Below are 16,487 nucleotides of genomic sequence, written 5' to 3' on the forward strand. Positions count from 1 at the left end.
GAGAAAAAATTTCATGCATTTCATAGGTACAATTCTTTTTTTTTAATTAATTTATATTTTAAGCAATACAAATTTCATAAGTACAACTTGAGGGAATATAGTTATTCTTCCCACCATACCTGCCCTGCCTCCCATACTCCCACCCTTCCTACTCATCCCTCTTCCCTTCCCAGTCCCATTCTCCATTAAGATTCATTTTCAATTAACTTTATACACAGAAGACTAACTCTGTACTAAGTAAAGGTTTTAATTTTCACACACACACAAACCTTTTTGAGAACTAGTTTTACTGTTAACTCTCATAATATAACTCATTGAGGACAAAGGTCCTGCATGGGGAGTTAGCACACAGTGACTCCTGTTGTTAATTTAACAATTAACGTGCTTATGTATGATGTCAGTGACCACCAGAGACTCTTAACATGAGCTGCCTAGGATATGGAAGCCTTTTGAGTTCACAAACTCCGTCAGTATTTAGACAAGGCTATAAGCAAAGTGGAAATTTTCTCCTCCTTTTAAAGAAAAGCACATCCTTCTTTGATGGCCACTTCTTTCTGCTGGGGTCTCACTCACAGAGATCCTTCATGTAGAACAGTTTTTGCCACAGTTTCTTGGCTTGCATGCCTGAAATGCTCTCATGGGCTTTTCAGCCAGACCAGGAAGCTTTAAGGGCTGATTCTGAGGTGAGAGTATTACTCAAAGCAATTGTCATTCTGAGTCTGCTGTGTGGACTGCTTCCCATGTTGGAACATTCTCTCCTTTTTAATTCTATCTAATATTATTACCAGACATTTGATCCTATTTATATGACCTCTTTATTACTTAATACTATCTATATGTGCACTTTAACATTTAATATGGGTCACTTAAACACTTAAGGTGGCATTTTTACCACCCAGCTTAATGGGATTTGGGAACCCCTGACAAGTTTTTAAACTGTCCCCCTAGAAGTAAGTTTGTAGGAAGACATTCAGAACTATACAACTTTACAGTTACAAAATTCCTCCTCTCTCTCTTATTCTCACTCTTATTTTTTTTTTACTGAGATCCATCCTCAATTGAATTTATACACATATGATTAACTCCTTGTTAAGTAAAGAGTTTAATAGTATGAAAAAAACAAAAAAATGAAACTGTTGCTTGGCAGTCAAAACAAGGGCAGCTCAAGTCATCCCTTCTCAAAGTGTCAATTTCGCTTTTACAGATTGCCTTTTAGGTGCTCTATTAGATATCCCAGGTCAGGGAGAATGTATGTTTTTTTTCCCTTATGGACTGACTTATTTCACTAAGTATGATATTTTCCAGATTCATCCATTTTGCTGAAAATGACTGGATTTCATTTTTTTATACTGTGTAGTATTCCATAGTGTACATATCCCATAATTTCTTTATCCAGTCTTCTGTTGCTGGGCATTTATGTTGATTCCATTTCTTAGCTATTGTGCATTGAGCTGCAATAAACATGGAGGTGCAGAAAGCTCTTTTGTTTACTGATTTCACTTGCCTTGGGTAAATTCCCAGGAGTGGGATGGCTGGGTAACATGGTAGGTCTATATTCAGATTTTTGAGGTATCTCCATACTCAGTGGCTTTACCAGTTTACATTCTGATAGTAGATTAGGGTAGCTTTTCCTCCACATCCTTCCCAGTATTTGTTGTTTTTGATTTCTCTATGAAAGGCATTCTAACTGGGGTGAGGTGAAATGTCATTGTGGTTTTGATTTTCATTTCCCTGATGGCTAGTGATCCTGAACTTTTTTTATTTTTTTATTTTTTTAACTTTTATTTAATGAATATAAATTTCCAAAGTACAGAATATGGATTACAATGGCTTCCCCCCCATAACGTCCCTCCAACCCGCAACCCTCCCCTTATCCACTCCCTCTCCCCTTCCATTCATATCAAGATTCATTTTCGATTCTCTTTATATACAGAAGATCAGTTTAGCATACATTAAGTAAAGATTTCAACAGTTTGCTCCCACACAGAAACATAAAGTGAAAAATACTGTTTGAGTGCTAGTTATAGCATTAGATCTCAATGTACAGCACACTAAGGACAAAGATCCTACATGAGGAGTAAGTGCACAGTGACTCCTGTTGTTGACTTAACAAATTGACACTCTTGTTTATGGCATCAGTAATCACCCTAGGCTCTTGTCATGAGCTGCCAAGGCTATGGAAGCCCCCTGAGTTCACCGATTCTGATCATTTTTAGACAAGGCCATAGTCAAAGTGGAAGTTCTCTCCTCCCTTCAGAGAAAGGTACCTCCTTCTTTGATGACCCGTTCTTTCCACTGGGATCTCACTTGCAGAGATCTTTCATTTAGGTTTTTTTTTTCCCCCAGAGTGTCTTGGTTTTCCATGCGTGAAATAGTCTCATGGGCTTTTCAGCTGGATCCGCATGCCTTAAGGGCTGATTCTGAGGCCAGAGTGCTGTTAGGACATTTGCCATTCTATGGGTCTGCTGTGTATCTCACTTCCCATGCTGGATCATTCTCTCCCTTTTTGATTCTATCAGCTAGTATTTGCAGGCACTATTCTTGTTTATGTGATCCCTTTGGTTCTTAGTCCTATCATTATGATCAATTGTGAACAGAAATTGATCACTTTGACTAGTGAGATGGCATTGGTACATGCCACCTTGATGGGATTGAATTCGAATCCCCTGGTATGTTTCTAACTCTACTGTTTGAGGTAAGTCAGCTTGAGCATGTCCCGAATTGCACATCTCTTCCCTCTCTTATTCCCACTCATATTTAACAGCAATCGCTTTTCAGTTAAGTTTCAGCACTTAAGAAGAATTGTGTATTGATTACAGTATTCAACCAAAAGTATTAAGTAGAACAAACAAAAAAATACTAAGAGGGATAACATATTAAGCTGCTCATCATCAGTCAGGGTGAGGGCTGATCAAGTCACCGTTTCTCATAGTGTTCATTTCACTTTAACAGGTTTCCTTTTTGGTGCTCAGTTAGTTGTCACCTATCAAGGAGAACAAGTGGTATTTGTCCCTTTGGGATTGGCTTATTTCACTCAACATAATGTTTTCCAAATTCCTAACAGGGATCACTTTTCAGTTAAAATTTAAACACCTAAGAACAATTGTGTGTTAATTAAAGAGTTCAACCAATGGTACTAGAACAAAAAAAATACTAAAATGGATAAAGTATTACATTGTACATCAACCGTGAGGACAAGAGCTGATGAAGTCACTGTTTCTCATAGTGTCCATTTCACTTCAACAAGTTTCCCCTTTGGTGCTCAGTTAGTTGTCGCCAATCAGGGAGAACATATGATATTTGTCCCTTTGGGACTGGCTTAATTCACTCAGCATGATGTTTTCCAAATTCCTCCATCTTGTTGCAAATGACTGGGCTTCGTTGTTTTTGACTGCTGTATACTATTCTATAGAGTACATGTCCCATAATTTCTTTATCCAGTCTACTGTTGATGGGCATTTGGGTTGGTTCCATGTCTTAGCTATTGTGAATTGAAAGGGGAAAAGTTGGAAGCATTTCCACTGAGATCTGGTACCAGACAGGGATGCCCACTCTCACCACTGCTATTCAATATAGTTCTCGAAGTTTTAGCCAGAGCCATCAGGCAAGAAAAAGAAATTAAAGGAATACAAATTGGGAAGGAAGAACTCAAACTATCCCTCTTTGCAGATGATATGATTCTTTATTTAGGGGACCCAAAGAACTCTACAAAGAGACTATTGGAACTCATAGAAGATTTTGGCAAAGTAGCAGAGTATAAAATCAATGCACAAAAATCAACAGCCTTTGTATACACAGACAATGCCATGGCTGAGGAAGAACTTCTAAGATAAATCCCATTCACAATAGCTACAAAACAATCAAATGCCTTGGAATAAACTTAACCAAGGACGTTAAAGATCTCTATGATGAAAATTACAAAACCTTAAAGAAAGAAATAGAAGAGGATACCAAGAAATGGAAAAATCTTCCATGCTCATGGATTGGAAGAATCAATATCATTAAAATGTCCATTCTCCCAAAAGCAATTTATAGATTCAATGCAATACCAATCAAGATACCGAAGACCTTCTTCTCAGATCTAGAAAAAATGATGCTGAAATTTATATGGAGACACAGGAGACCTCGAATAGCTAAAGCAATCTTGTACAACAAAAACGAAGCTGGAGGCATCACAATACCAGATTTCAGGACATACTACAGGGCAGTTGTAATCAAAACAGCATGGTACTGGTACAGAAACAGATGGACAGACCAATGGAACAGAATTGAAACACCAGAAATCAATCCAAACACCTACAGCCAACTCATATTTGATCAAGGATCCAAAACCAATCCCTGGAGTAAGGACAGTCTTTCAATAAATGGTGCTGGGAAAATTGGATTTCCACGTGCAGAATCATGAAGCAAGACCCCTACCTTTCTCCTTACACAAAAATACACTCAACATGGATTAAAGACTTAAATCTACGACCTGACACCGTCAAATTATTAGAGAGCATTGGAAAAACCCTGAAAGATTTAGGTACCGGCAATGACTTTTTGGAAAACACCCCAGAAGCACAGGCAGTCAAAGCCAAAATTAACATTTGGGATTGCATCAAATTGAGAAGTTTCTGTACTGCAAAAGAAACAGTCAGGAAAGTGAAGAGACAACCGACAGAATGGGAAAATATATTTGCAAACTATGCAACTGATAAAGAGTTGATAACCAGAATCTGCAAAGAGATCAAGAAACTCCACAAGATCAAAACAAACAACCACTTAAGAGATGGGCCAAGGACCTCAATAGACATTTTTCAAAAGAGGAAATCCAAATGGCCAACAGACACATGAAAAAATGTTCAAGGTCACTAGCAATCAGGGAAATGCAAATCAAAACCACAATGAGGTTCCACCTCACCCCAGTTAGAATGGCTCACATTCAGAAATCTACCAACAAAAGATGCTGGCAAGGATGTGGGGAAAAAGGGACACTAACCCACTGTTGGTGGGAATGCAAACTGGTCAAGCCACTATGGAAGTCAGTCTGGAGATTCCTCAGAAACCTGAATATAACCCTACCATTCAACCCAGCCATCCCACTCCTTAGAATTTACCCAAAGGAAATGAAATTGGCAAACAAAAAAAGCAGTCTGCACATTAATGTTTATTGCAGATCCTGAACATTTTTTCATGTGTCTGTTGCCCATTTGGATTTCCTCTTTTGAAAAATGTCTGTTTAAGTCCTTCGCACATCTATTAACTGGGTTGTTTGTTTTGTTTTTGTGGAGTTTCTTGATTTCTTTGTATATTCTGGTTACTAATCCTTTATCAGTTGCATAGTTTGCAGATAATCTTTCCTATTCTGTTGGTTACCTGTTCAATTTCCTGTGTGTGTGTGTGTGTATGTAGTACAGAAACTTCTTAATTTAATGTAATCCCTTTTTTAATTTGACTTTGACTGACTGCCTCTCTGGGTTCTTTTCTAAGAACTCTTTGCCTGTGCCAATGTCTTGCAAGGTTTCCCTAATGTTCTCTAATAATTTGATGGTTTGATGGTGTCTGGTCATAGATTTAGATCTTTAATCAATTTTGAGTGGATTTTGGTGTAACGTGTAAGGTAGGGATCTTGTTTCATACTTGTGCATGTGGAAATCCATTTTTTTCCAACACCATTTGTTGAAGCATCTGTCCTTGCTACAGGGATTTGTTTTAGCTCCTTGGTCAAATATAAGCTGTATATAGATGCTTGCCTTGATTTTTCATGTTTCCTTTCTTTTCCAGTGGTCTATCCATCTGTTTTTGTACCAGAACCAGACTGTTTTTTATTATAACTGCCTTGTAGTATGTCTTGAGACATACTAAGCTCCAGCTTGGTTTTTTTGTTGTATAAGATTGCTTTAGCTATTTAAGGTATTCTGTGTTTCCATATGATTTTAACCATCATTTTTTCAGAGTCTGAGAAGAGTATCTTGGGTATTTTGATTGGTATCTCATTAATCTGTAAGTTAGTTTCTGAAGAATGGACATTTTGATGTTTTGATGATATTCTTACAAATCATGAAAACGAAATATTTATCCTTTTTTATATTTTCTTCTTTTTTAATGTTTTGTAATTCTCATCATAGACATCGTTGACATTCTTTGTTAAATTTATTCTAAGATAGAGGATTTTTTTTGTAGCTATTGTGAATGGGATTGATCTCAGAAGCTCAACCTCAGCCTTGGCATTTTCTATGTATAAAAAGGCTATGGATTGTTGTATATTTTTTTCATTTTTATTTTTTTTGACAGGCAGAGTGGACAGTGAGAAAGAAAGAGAGAAAACTCTTCCTTTTTCCGTTGGTTCACCTTCCAATGGCTGTTGCAGCTGGCACACTGCGCTGATCCGAAGCCTGGAGCCAGGTGCTTCTCCTGGTCTCCCATGGGGTGCAGGGCCCAAGGACTTGGGCCATCCTCCTCTGCACTCCCAGGCCACAACAGAGAGCTGGACTGGAAGAGGAGCAACGGGGACAGAATCTGGCACCCTGACTGGGACTAGAACCCAGGGTGCCAGTGCCGCAGGTGGAGGATTAGCCTATTGAGCTGTGGCACCAGCCATATATTGGTTTTATATCATGCTACTTTAACAAACTCTTCTATGAGTTCCAATAGTCTCTTGGTGGAGTCTGCTGAACCCAAATATATAGAATCGTATCATTGGCATTTAGGGATATTTAGACTTCCTCCTTCCCAATTTGTATCCCTTTGATTTCTTTTAATGCATAATGACTCTGGCTAAAATTTCCAGGACCATACTGAGTAGCAATGGTGAAAGTGGGCATACTTGTTAAGTTATGGACTTTAGTGGGAATGCTTCCAACTTTTCCCCATTCCTAAGATGCTGGCTGTGAGTTTATAATTAATTGCCTTGATTGTGTTCAGGAATGTTCCTTCTAATCCCAAATTGTTTAAGATTTTCATCATGAAAGGGTGTTGTATTCTATCAAATGCTTTCTCTACAGCTACTGAGATCATCATATGGTTTTTTTTTTCAGTTTATAATATTATATATCACACTGATTTGTGAGTGTTGAATCATCGCTGCATACCAGGGATAAATCCCAGTTGGTCTGGGTGGGTGATCTTTCTAATGTGTTGTTGGATTCAATTGGCTAGAATTTTGTGAGGATTTTTGTATCTATGCTCTTCAGGGAGATTGGTCTGTAGTTCTCTTTCTCTGTTGTGACTATTCCTGGTTTTGGAATTAAGGTGATGCTGGCTTCATAGAAAGAGTTTGATTAGGATTACCTCCCTTTCACTTGTTTTGAATAACTTGAGAAGAATTGGAGTTAGCTCTTTTTTAAATGTCTGGTAAAATTCAGCAGTGAAGCTATCCAGTCCTGGGCTTTTCTTTATTTGGAGGGTCTGCATTACTGATTCAGTTTCTGACTCCATTGTGGGTCTATTTAGGTTTTCTATGTCTTCATGATTCAATTTATGTAGGGTGTATGTGTCCAAGAATCTATCCATTTTTGCTAGATTTCCCAGTTTGTTGGCATAAAACTCTTTGTAGTAATTTCTGATGACTCTTTTTATTTCTGTGGTGTCTGTTGTTACATTTCCTTTTTCATCTCTAATGTTATTAATTTGGGTCTTCTCTCTCCTTCTTCTGGTTAGTTGGGCCAATGGTGTGTCAATTTTGTTTACTTTTTCCAAAAAATAGCTCTTCATTTTGCTGATCTTTTGTATTTTTGATTCAACTTTATTGATTTCTTATATAATTTTAATTATTTCTTTTTTCCTAATAGTTTTGGGTTTGTTTGCTGTTTTTCTGGATTCTTGAGGTGCATTGATAGCTCATAATTGATGCCATTCCAATTTCTTGATGTAGGCACCAATTGCTATAAACTTTCCTCTTAACAATGCTTTTGCTGTATTCCATAAGTTTAGATATGTTATATTGTCATCTTCATTTGTTTCCAGAAATTTTTTTTGATTACTCTTTTGATTTCTATTGTGACTCACTTTTCATCCAAGAGAATGTTGTTCAGTCTCCTTTTGTTTGCATATGTTCTAGAGATGCCTGAGTTGTTGATTTCCAGCTTCATTCCATTGTGGTCCAAGACTGGATGGTATGATTTTGATTTTTTTGAATTTACTGAGGCTTCCTTTTTTTTAACTTTTATTTAATGAATATAGATTTCCAAAGTACAGCTTATGGATTATATTGGCTCCCCCCCCCCCCCAATGACTTCCCTCCCACACGCAACCCTCCCCTTTCCCTCTCTCTCCCCTTCCATTCATATCAAGATTCATTTTCAATTTTCTATATATACAGAAGATCAGTTTAGTATACATTAAGTAAAGATTTCAACAGTTTGCACCCACATAGAAACACAAAGTGAAAAATATACTGTTTGAGTACTTGTTATAGCATTAAATCTCAATGCACAGCACATTAAGGACAGAGATCCTACATGAGGAGTAAGTGCACAGTGACTCCTGTTGTTGACTTTACAAATTGACACTCCTGTTTATGGCATCAGTAATCTCCCTATGCTCCAGTCATGAGTTTCCAAGGCTATGGAAGCCTTTTGAGTTCTCTGACTCTTATCTTATTTAGACAAGATCATAGTCAAAGTGGAAGTTCTCGCCTCCCTTCAGAGAAAGGTACCTCCTTCTTTGAAGACCTGTTCTTTCCACTGGGATCTCACTCACAGAGATCTTTCATTTAGGTGTTGTTGGTGTTGTTTTTTTTGTTTTTGTTTTTGTTTTTGTTTTTGTTTTTGCCAGTGTGTCTTGGCTTTCCATGCCTGAAATACTCTCATGGGCTTTTCAGCCAGATCCGAATGCCTTTAGGGCTGATTCTGAGGCCAGAGTGCTGTTTAGGACATCCGCCATTCTGAGTCTGCTGTGTATCTCGCTTCCCATGTTGGATCGCTCTCCCCTTTATTTATTCTATCGGTTAGTATTACCAGGCACTAGACTTGTTTATGTGATCCCTTTGACTCTTAGTCCTTTCATTATGATCAACTGTGAACAGAAATTGATCACTTGGACTAGTGAGATGGCATTGGTGCATGCTACCTTGATGGGATTGAATTGGAATCCCTTGGTATGTTTCTAACTCTACCATTTGGGGCAAGTCAGCTTGAGCATGTCCCAAATTGTATATCTCTTTCCTCTCTTATTCCCACTCTTATATTTAACAGGGATCACATTTTAGTTAAATTTCAACACTTAAGAATAACTGTGTATTAATTACAGAATTAAACCAGTAGTATTAAGTAGAACAGACAAAAAAAAATACTAAGAGGGATAACGTATTAAGTTGTTCATTAACAGTCAGGGGTATGCTGATCAAGTCACTGTTTCTCATAGTGTCCATTTCACTTCAACAGGTTTCCTTTTTGGTGTTCAGTCAGTTGTCACTGATCAGGGAGAACATATGATATTTGTCCCTTTGGGACTGGCTTATTTCACTCAGCATGATGTGTTGCAGATTCCTCCATTTTGTTGCAAATGACTGGATTTCATTGTTTTTTACTGCGCTATAGCATTCTAAAGAGTACATATCCCATAATTTCTTTATCCAGTCTACCGTTGATGGGCATTTAGGTTGGTTCCAGGTCTTAGCTATTGTGAATTGAGCTGCAATAAACATTAGGGTGCAGACCGCTTTTTTGTTTGTGAGGCTTTCTTTATGGCCTAGCATGTGTTCAGTCCTAGAGAAAGTTCCATGCACTGGTGAGAAAAATGATTACTCTGCAACTGTAGGATGATAAGGCTGTAGATATCTCTTGTTTCCATTTGGTCTACAGTGTGAATTAACTCTATATTTCTTTGCTGATTTTCTGTCTGTCTGATCTGTCCTTTGTGGAAAGTGGCATATTACTGTCCCACATTACTATTGTATTGGAGTTTATGTCTCCCTTTAAATCACTTAGGATTTCTTTTAAATAGCCAGGTGTCCTGTAATTAGCTGCATATAAGTTTATAATAGTTACATCTTCCTGTTGAATTGATCACTTAATCATCATATAGTGCCCTTCTTTGTCTCTTAACAGTTTTTGTGCTAAAGTTTATTTTGTCTTATATTACGATGGCTACACCAGCTCTTTTTTGGTTTCTGTTGGCATGGAATATCTTTTTCTATTCCTTCACTTTCATTCTGCATGCATCTTTGTTGGTGTTTCCTGTAGGCAGCAAATAGATGGGTTTTGTTTTTTAATCCATTTAGCCAGTCTGTGTCTTTTAACTGGAGAGTTGAGGGCATTTACATTCAAGGTGATTATTGATAAGGAATGACTTTGCCCTGCAATTTTTTCTGAAACATTCCTATTTTTTACTTTGAATTTCCTTTGAACTTTTACTAAGAGATTTTCTGTATCTTCTTTTGTAGTGATGACCATGTTTCTATGTTTCTGTGTACAGCACATCTTTAAGCATATTTTGTAGGGCTAGATGGGTGGTGACAAAATCTTTAAATTTCTGTTTTTTATGGAAGGTCTTTATTTCACTTTCATTCATAAATGAGGATTCTGCAGGGTACAGTATTCTGGGTTGACAGGTTTTTTTTTCTGTTAATACTTGGGGAATATATCTCACCATTCTCTCAAAGCCTGTGAATTTCTGATGAGAAGTATGCTCTGAGTCTAATGGGAGATCCTCTGAAAGTAACCTGGGATTTTTATTGTGCACATTTTAGGATCTTTTATTTATGTTTTACTGTGGTGAGTTTGATCACAGTGTGTCACAGTGAAGATCTTTTCTGGTCGTGTCTATTAGGAGTTGTATGTGCTTTTTGTACCTGGGCATTTCTTTCTTTCTCCAAACTAGGAAATCTTTATGTTATTTTTTCACTGAAAATGCCTTTTAATCCTTTCTGTCTTTCCACACCTTCAGGAATTCCTAGAACCCATATGTAGGGTAATTTGATAGTCTCCTGTTGGTTCCCAACAGTGTTTCTTAGTTTTTTAGTTTCCTCTTCTTTTTGGATGGACTATAGAATTTCTTTGTCTTCTTAGTCACATATTTATTCTGCTTCACTTCTGTTGTTAAGGCTTTCTACTGCATTTTTTTATCTGTTCTATTGGATTTTTCATTTCCAAGACTTCATTTTGATTTCTCTTTAAGATTTCAATTTTGCGGGAGAAATTTTCTTTCATGTGATGTGTGGATTTCATTAGTTCATGCATTTGTTTGTATTACTTCTAAGTAATCCTATGATCAATTTTTTAAACTCCATTTCTGGCATTTTTTCGATCTCATCTTCACAATCTAGTACTGAAGGGTTGTGTCCTTTTTGGGGGCATCATGTTGTCTTCCTTATTGTTTCTTGAATTGGTGCATTTGTTTATTTGTTTTTCAACATTTGTGGATAAACTCTTTTTTTTTTTTGACTGTGGTGGCTTTTAGTTTTGTACTATGCCTCTGTTGATAAGTGGAGTGTCTGCTTTCAATGACTATCTAGAGGCATATGGTAGGTGTGGCCAGGAAGCTCTGTTCAGTTCTCCAGGGTGAAGAGCATGTTTAAGGTGACTTATTCTGGTTTGGCATGGTAAATCTGCTATTTTTTTTTTATCAGAAGGGGGGGTTTTTCTGCGAACATCTCTTCAAAGGAGACCAGTGCCTGAGCACTAGCCCTACTAGCCCCAGTGGCTATAATATTCATCTGCCACACTATGAGTCCTCCCACACAGCCTCAGGTGTTTTCACTGTCCTGGTACACAAGCCTCCCACTGTCACAAGTACCCAGCCCCCTGCTATTCTCTCCACCAGGGTCAGGAGTCCCCTCTTGGCTGGTTTCTGGGCAGAGACAGAAGCCTGTGCAGTGTTATACTCTATCACCTTGTTACAGGGTGCTATTGTAAAGTGATCAGAGAAAAAAACGTGTCTCACCCCCCTCTTTTTTCTCCTCTAGTTTGGTAGGTACACTATCCCCCAAGGGGCTCCAAGTCGGGTTCCCTCTAGGTTCTTCCAGCAGCTTTATCACCAGTGTTTTGGGCTGCTGAAGTCTGGCCTCACCTCACCAATGCTGGTGCAGAGGCGCTCTGTTACTGGGGTCCTGAGTTATGGGCGTCCACACTCTCCATGTAGGTCCACTGTGTCCTTCTAATTTTTATAGAGTTTCTCTGCCATTTTCTAACTCCTCCCTGAAACTCTACTCTTTCCACTTTTTTTAAAAGATTTATTTTATTTATTTGAAAGTCAGAGTTACAGAGAGAGGTAGAAACAAAGAGAGAGATCTTCTATCCACTGGTTTATTCCCCAGTTGGCTGCAATGGCTGGAGCTGTGCCAATCTGAAGCCAGGAACCAGGAGCTTCTTCTGGGTTTTCCATGCAGGTGCAGAGGCCCAAGGACTTGGGCCATCTTCTACTGCTTTCCCTGGATCAGAAGTGGAGCAGCTGGGTCTAGATCCGGTGCCCATATGGGATGCTGGCGCTTCAGGCCAGGGCTTTAATCCACTGGGCCACAGCGTCGGCCCTCTCCACTTTTTTTAAGCTATCCTCTCCTAGACTAGAGCAGTAAGCTCCCTCCCTTCTCCACCATCTTGGAAGCTCTCCCATAGGTACAATTCTAAGAAAATACCCATACTTTCCTCCCTTCCTCTTTCCCTCCCTCAATCCCCTTCCTTCCCTCATTCCTCTTTTAAACATTTTTATTTAATTTTTTATTTCTTTATTTTAATTTTATTTTTAAGATTATATTTAAGGATTACAGATTTCATGTATTTTATTTACAGAGACTTGGGAACATAGTGATTCTTCCCAGCCTGGCCTCCTTCTTACCCACACTCCCATACTTCCTCTCCTATCCCCACTCTTAGTTTTTAAAAAGATCCATTTTCAGTTTATTGAATATTTGTAAGGTTAACCCTATACTAAGAGTTCAACGAATAGAAGAAGATGAAAAGAAAACACTGTTAAAGACTGTAAACAATCACTGAAGCTCAAAATAGGGATTTTGCTTTTCTACGTTACATTTTAGGTATTTATTAGCACAGATCAGGGAAAACATGTAGCATTTGTCTTTTTGGGACTATTTTATATCACTATAATGGTTCACGATTTCAGTCTACAGTATAATCACAGACCTAGTGTACTATTAACCATAAAATTTAGCAAGTAAAAAGTCGAAATACCACAGTTCCACAGGAGTATGAAGAAGGGCTAAAACAACAGTCAAATCCCAAGATGTCCATTTTGTTCCTTACTATTTTTTGTATTCTATATTACCTACCACTTATCAGAAGAGAACAATATTTTTGAAAGTCCATGTCCTTTGCTACTATTCTATAATAACAAGTAATGTCATTACTGCTTTGTGAAAAACCAGAATAAGAAGGGTATACAAAATGAAGTCTTGTCACCCTTAAACAATAATAAAACCCTTAGGCCACTGGAAAAGTAGAAGAGACAAAGTACAAGGACATGAATGGTAAGAAGTGAAACTCTAGCAGTGACTGCAGTGTGTTAATTTCTATACTGAAAATTCTCACATCATGGGAATTTAGAATTACCAACCTTGATGTCACTGAATGGAGAGTTGGAATGATACACATGAAAGAACCTGAAAGGCATTGATATCAGTAAAATCTATCTTAGTAAAAGTATCAATAAAATTAATAAATTACTAAATGCATTAAAATTAATAATGTATGATGATTTTGGAATATTTTTCTTTTAATAAATTTAAAGTTCATATAAGTTAAAATGATGTTTGGGCTTAACAACTGGCTAACAGTTTCCTAAAGAAGTCAGGCAATGACTTTCATGAGTTAGTAGGAGCTGGCTGTCACATTGTACTAAATCTTTTGGCTTCACATTCTCTTCTAGAGCTGAATCTTTGGGAGCAAGAAAATATATCCAGATAAATTTGGAATGATGCAAACATATTGAACCTTAAAGTCTCTGGATAAAGACTGAAGAAGTTACAGACTGCAGAGATACCTTGAATTCACTATTGTATATCAAACAAGATGGCTTACAGCAATGTCATCAAATGGATGGATCTGGAATAATTTTCCCAATTACATGAAGCCCATTTGTGGTAGTCACAAGCTCTGTGTGAACAGATGAGGTGACAAGAAATGTTGAGAAAACATATAGAATAGAAGAGGTCTTGAGTAGATGCTGTGACTGGGAACATGGGTTTCAATGTGAGTATTACTGTGAAGCCTCAGAAGACCAGATCGCAAGACCAGTCCAAGATGAATACAGGTTGAGGATGTTTGGTGCGTGGGCATGACAAATCACACTACAATACCAACCAGCACTGTGGGAAATGGCAGTCTGTGTGTCAGTGGCTCCACCTCACCATCTCTGTCAGCATTTTGATGGATCCTGAAAAATAAAGGGTTGTCTTAGAAAACAAGTGACAGGCTAAAAACAGTCCCGAACACGAGTTTAAATGTTTAGTTGACACAATAGTTTGAACACTATTAACTGAAAAATTAAAATTCTTTTAGCATTGGGATATGGGCAAAGAGTCAAAAAGAACTCACAGAAAATTAAGTTACAGTTTTGAGATCTATCTGCACTCCAACAGGTGAATAAAGCACTTCTTAGATGTTATATTCCCATTTAGATAAAATGTGAGTAAATCTAGTCTTCAGTTTGTGCTACAAGCCATGTAAAATATTAAGCTTATTAGGTTCAGATCAGATTTATGTTGATTCTTTGACAAAGGAAATTCCAGTTTTTCTACCAGAAGCATAATATTTGAGTGTTCCTTATTTTTTCAGTAGTTAAAATTATTATGCAAATCAAAAGCTTATAAGCACTGAAAACAGAGAACTATCATATTTTCTCCTTTCTGTGTCCAACATCTACTTTGCTTTGTTGTAATAAATTACCTTGTATTTAAAGTTCCAATGTTGAGAGCTGCAGGGAAGTATTTTCCTTCATCCAAAGTATTTCTGTTATAACATCTAGCAAAATATAAGAGATAATAGTATTGGAATTAATAAGATGCTAAATTGTTGTTTTAGCTCCATCTACAATATTCTCTGCCTTATTTTAGCTCTTCCTTGCTGAGGGTTGAAGTTTCGCATATGATAAACAGTATATTTTATCTGAGCACTAGGAACCAGAACTGAGTAGAGCCATACATGCTGATTCTTCTTGGTTAACTTTTAATTTTTAAAGCAAATCTGTTCATCTGAATTTTGGTTGATAGCATGGATAGAATGATTAGCTTATAAGAACACTCTAGGTAACTGACAGATATTTCAAAGAGTTGTGTTTTAAAAAAAAACAGGAATCTGAATACAGATTGCAATAATCTACCTCTTAAAGGGAGAAAATTGTCTGCTCCTAATTATTTAAGTAGGGGTAAATTTGCACTAATTCACCTATATACACCAAGTCATCTCTTGCACCTTGTGGTCAACAGCTTTTAATCAGGGGCTAATTATTTGCAGTTAATAGTAACAGGATAAAAAAAATAGTAACAGGGGGATTTGCTATATGGGTCTGGCTTTTTAAGCATCATGCCCTATTTACGTGAGTTGATTGCATTCCAGAATGAACTATTTCTACTTGCACCCATGCCTCTGAAGTTATATTACCTGGTAGAAAGATCACCAACACATATAAATCACAGAATTTTATGAATCTAACCTTTTCACTTTAAAATTAGCTGGAGGACTTGGGTGATTTCTAAGGACTATTTTAGAGCTATTTCCTATCTATCTATGGCTGTGGAATTTATCACTGTACTCAGAAAACATCTTTTAAGCAATTAGTTTATTACAAGTTAGGCTTTATACTCTGAGGTGAAAAAGCAAATGATATTGTCCCTGTGGCTGCAGTAGGATGCATTATTGTTCAGCAATCAGATTTTCCCCTGCATCTATTTTGTGTAAGGAGGATACTTTGATGTTCCAAATCAATGACATGTGAACTGACCTGAAACACCCCATATCAGAGCAGGTTTTCAATGTCCTAGAAATGTTGAACATGGCTTCTTGCGCTCTTATCGTCCACTATACAAAGATCTCATCCTCAAGTGCTCTCTGGTTGGGCGTCAGAATGAGAGCATGTGGGGTATTCCTGGGCCAGACCCTAACTGCCTCCAAGTGGGCTAAACAAAGCTCCTATCAGGCCTCAAACTTGTGAGCAAGAAAAAGTACCTTCTGTTGTAAACCATTGCATTTTTGTGGCTGTTTATTGCATCAGAAACTAGTCCAGTAATTTATAATCAAGGGGAGAAGAAAAGCCACTATCCAACAAATAATTTTATATAGAAAAATTTCATTTTTGAAGCATTTAAAGATTTTAATTTTGACTACACTGATTTGCTACATTATTTAATTCCCCCAGCCACTCAGAGTCTTTTCTCCACTTTCTAGCTGAAGACCTTGAAACTCAGAAAGGAGTCATTACTTGCTTCAAATCACTCAAGTCAAGTGGGTAGAGCCATGATTAAATCTAGGACATGTGAGTTTTGAATCAGGCTTTCACATCCAAGCACTTTGCAGAACTGACAATAGTTGATCAAGGCCAAAAGGAACTTTTTT

General features: G+C 37.4%; 1 long non-coding RNA gene across 6 annotated transcripts in view; it reads left to right on the forward strand.

Moving 5' to 3' along the window:
• LOC149122367 (uncharacterized) overlaps positions 1-16,215 on the forward strand; it is a 205,609-nt gene extending 189,394 nt beyond the window's left edge. For 2 of the 6 annotated variants that reach the window (XR_016220738.1, XR_016220737.1), the window contains exon 5: positions 13,804-16,215. This is a non-coding gene — a long non-coding RNA (uncharacterized LOC149122367). The remainder of the gene's footprint in view (positions 1-13,803) is intronic. The other 4 variants (XR_016220732.1, XR_016220735.1, XR_016220733.1 and 1 more) reach the window with 2 other exon arrangements.
• The last annotated feature ends 272 nt before the right edge of the window (positions 16,216-16,487 follow it).

This window comes from Oryctolagus cuniculus, chromosome 14 (assembly GCF_051225735.1).
Source record: "Oryctolagus cuniculus isolate XC-2025 breed Fujian yellow rabbit chromosome 14, ASM5122573v1, whole genome shotgun sequence".
NCBI lineage: Eukaryota > Metazoa > Chordata > Mammalia > Lagomorpha > Leporidae > Oryctolagus > Oryctolagus cuniculus.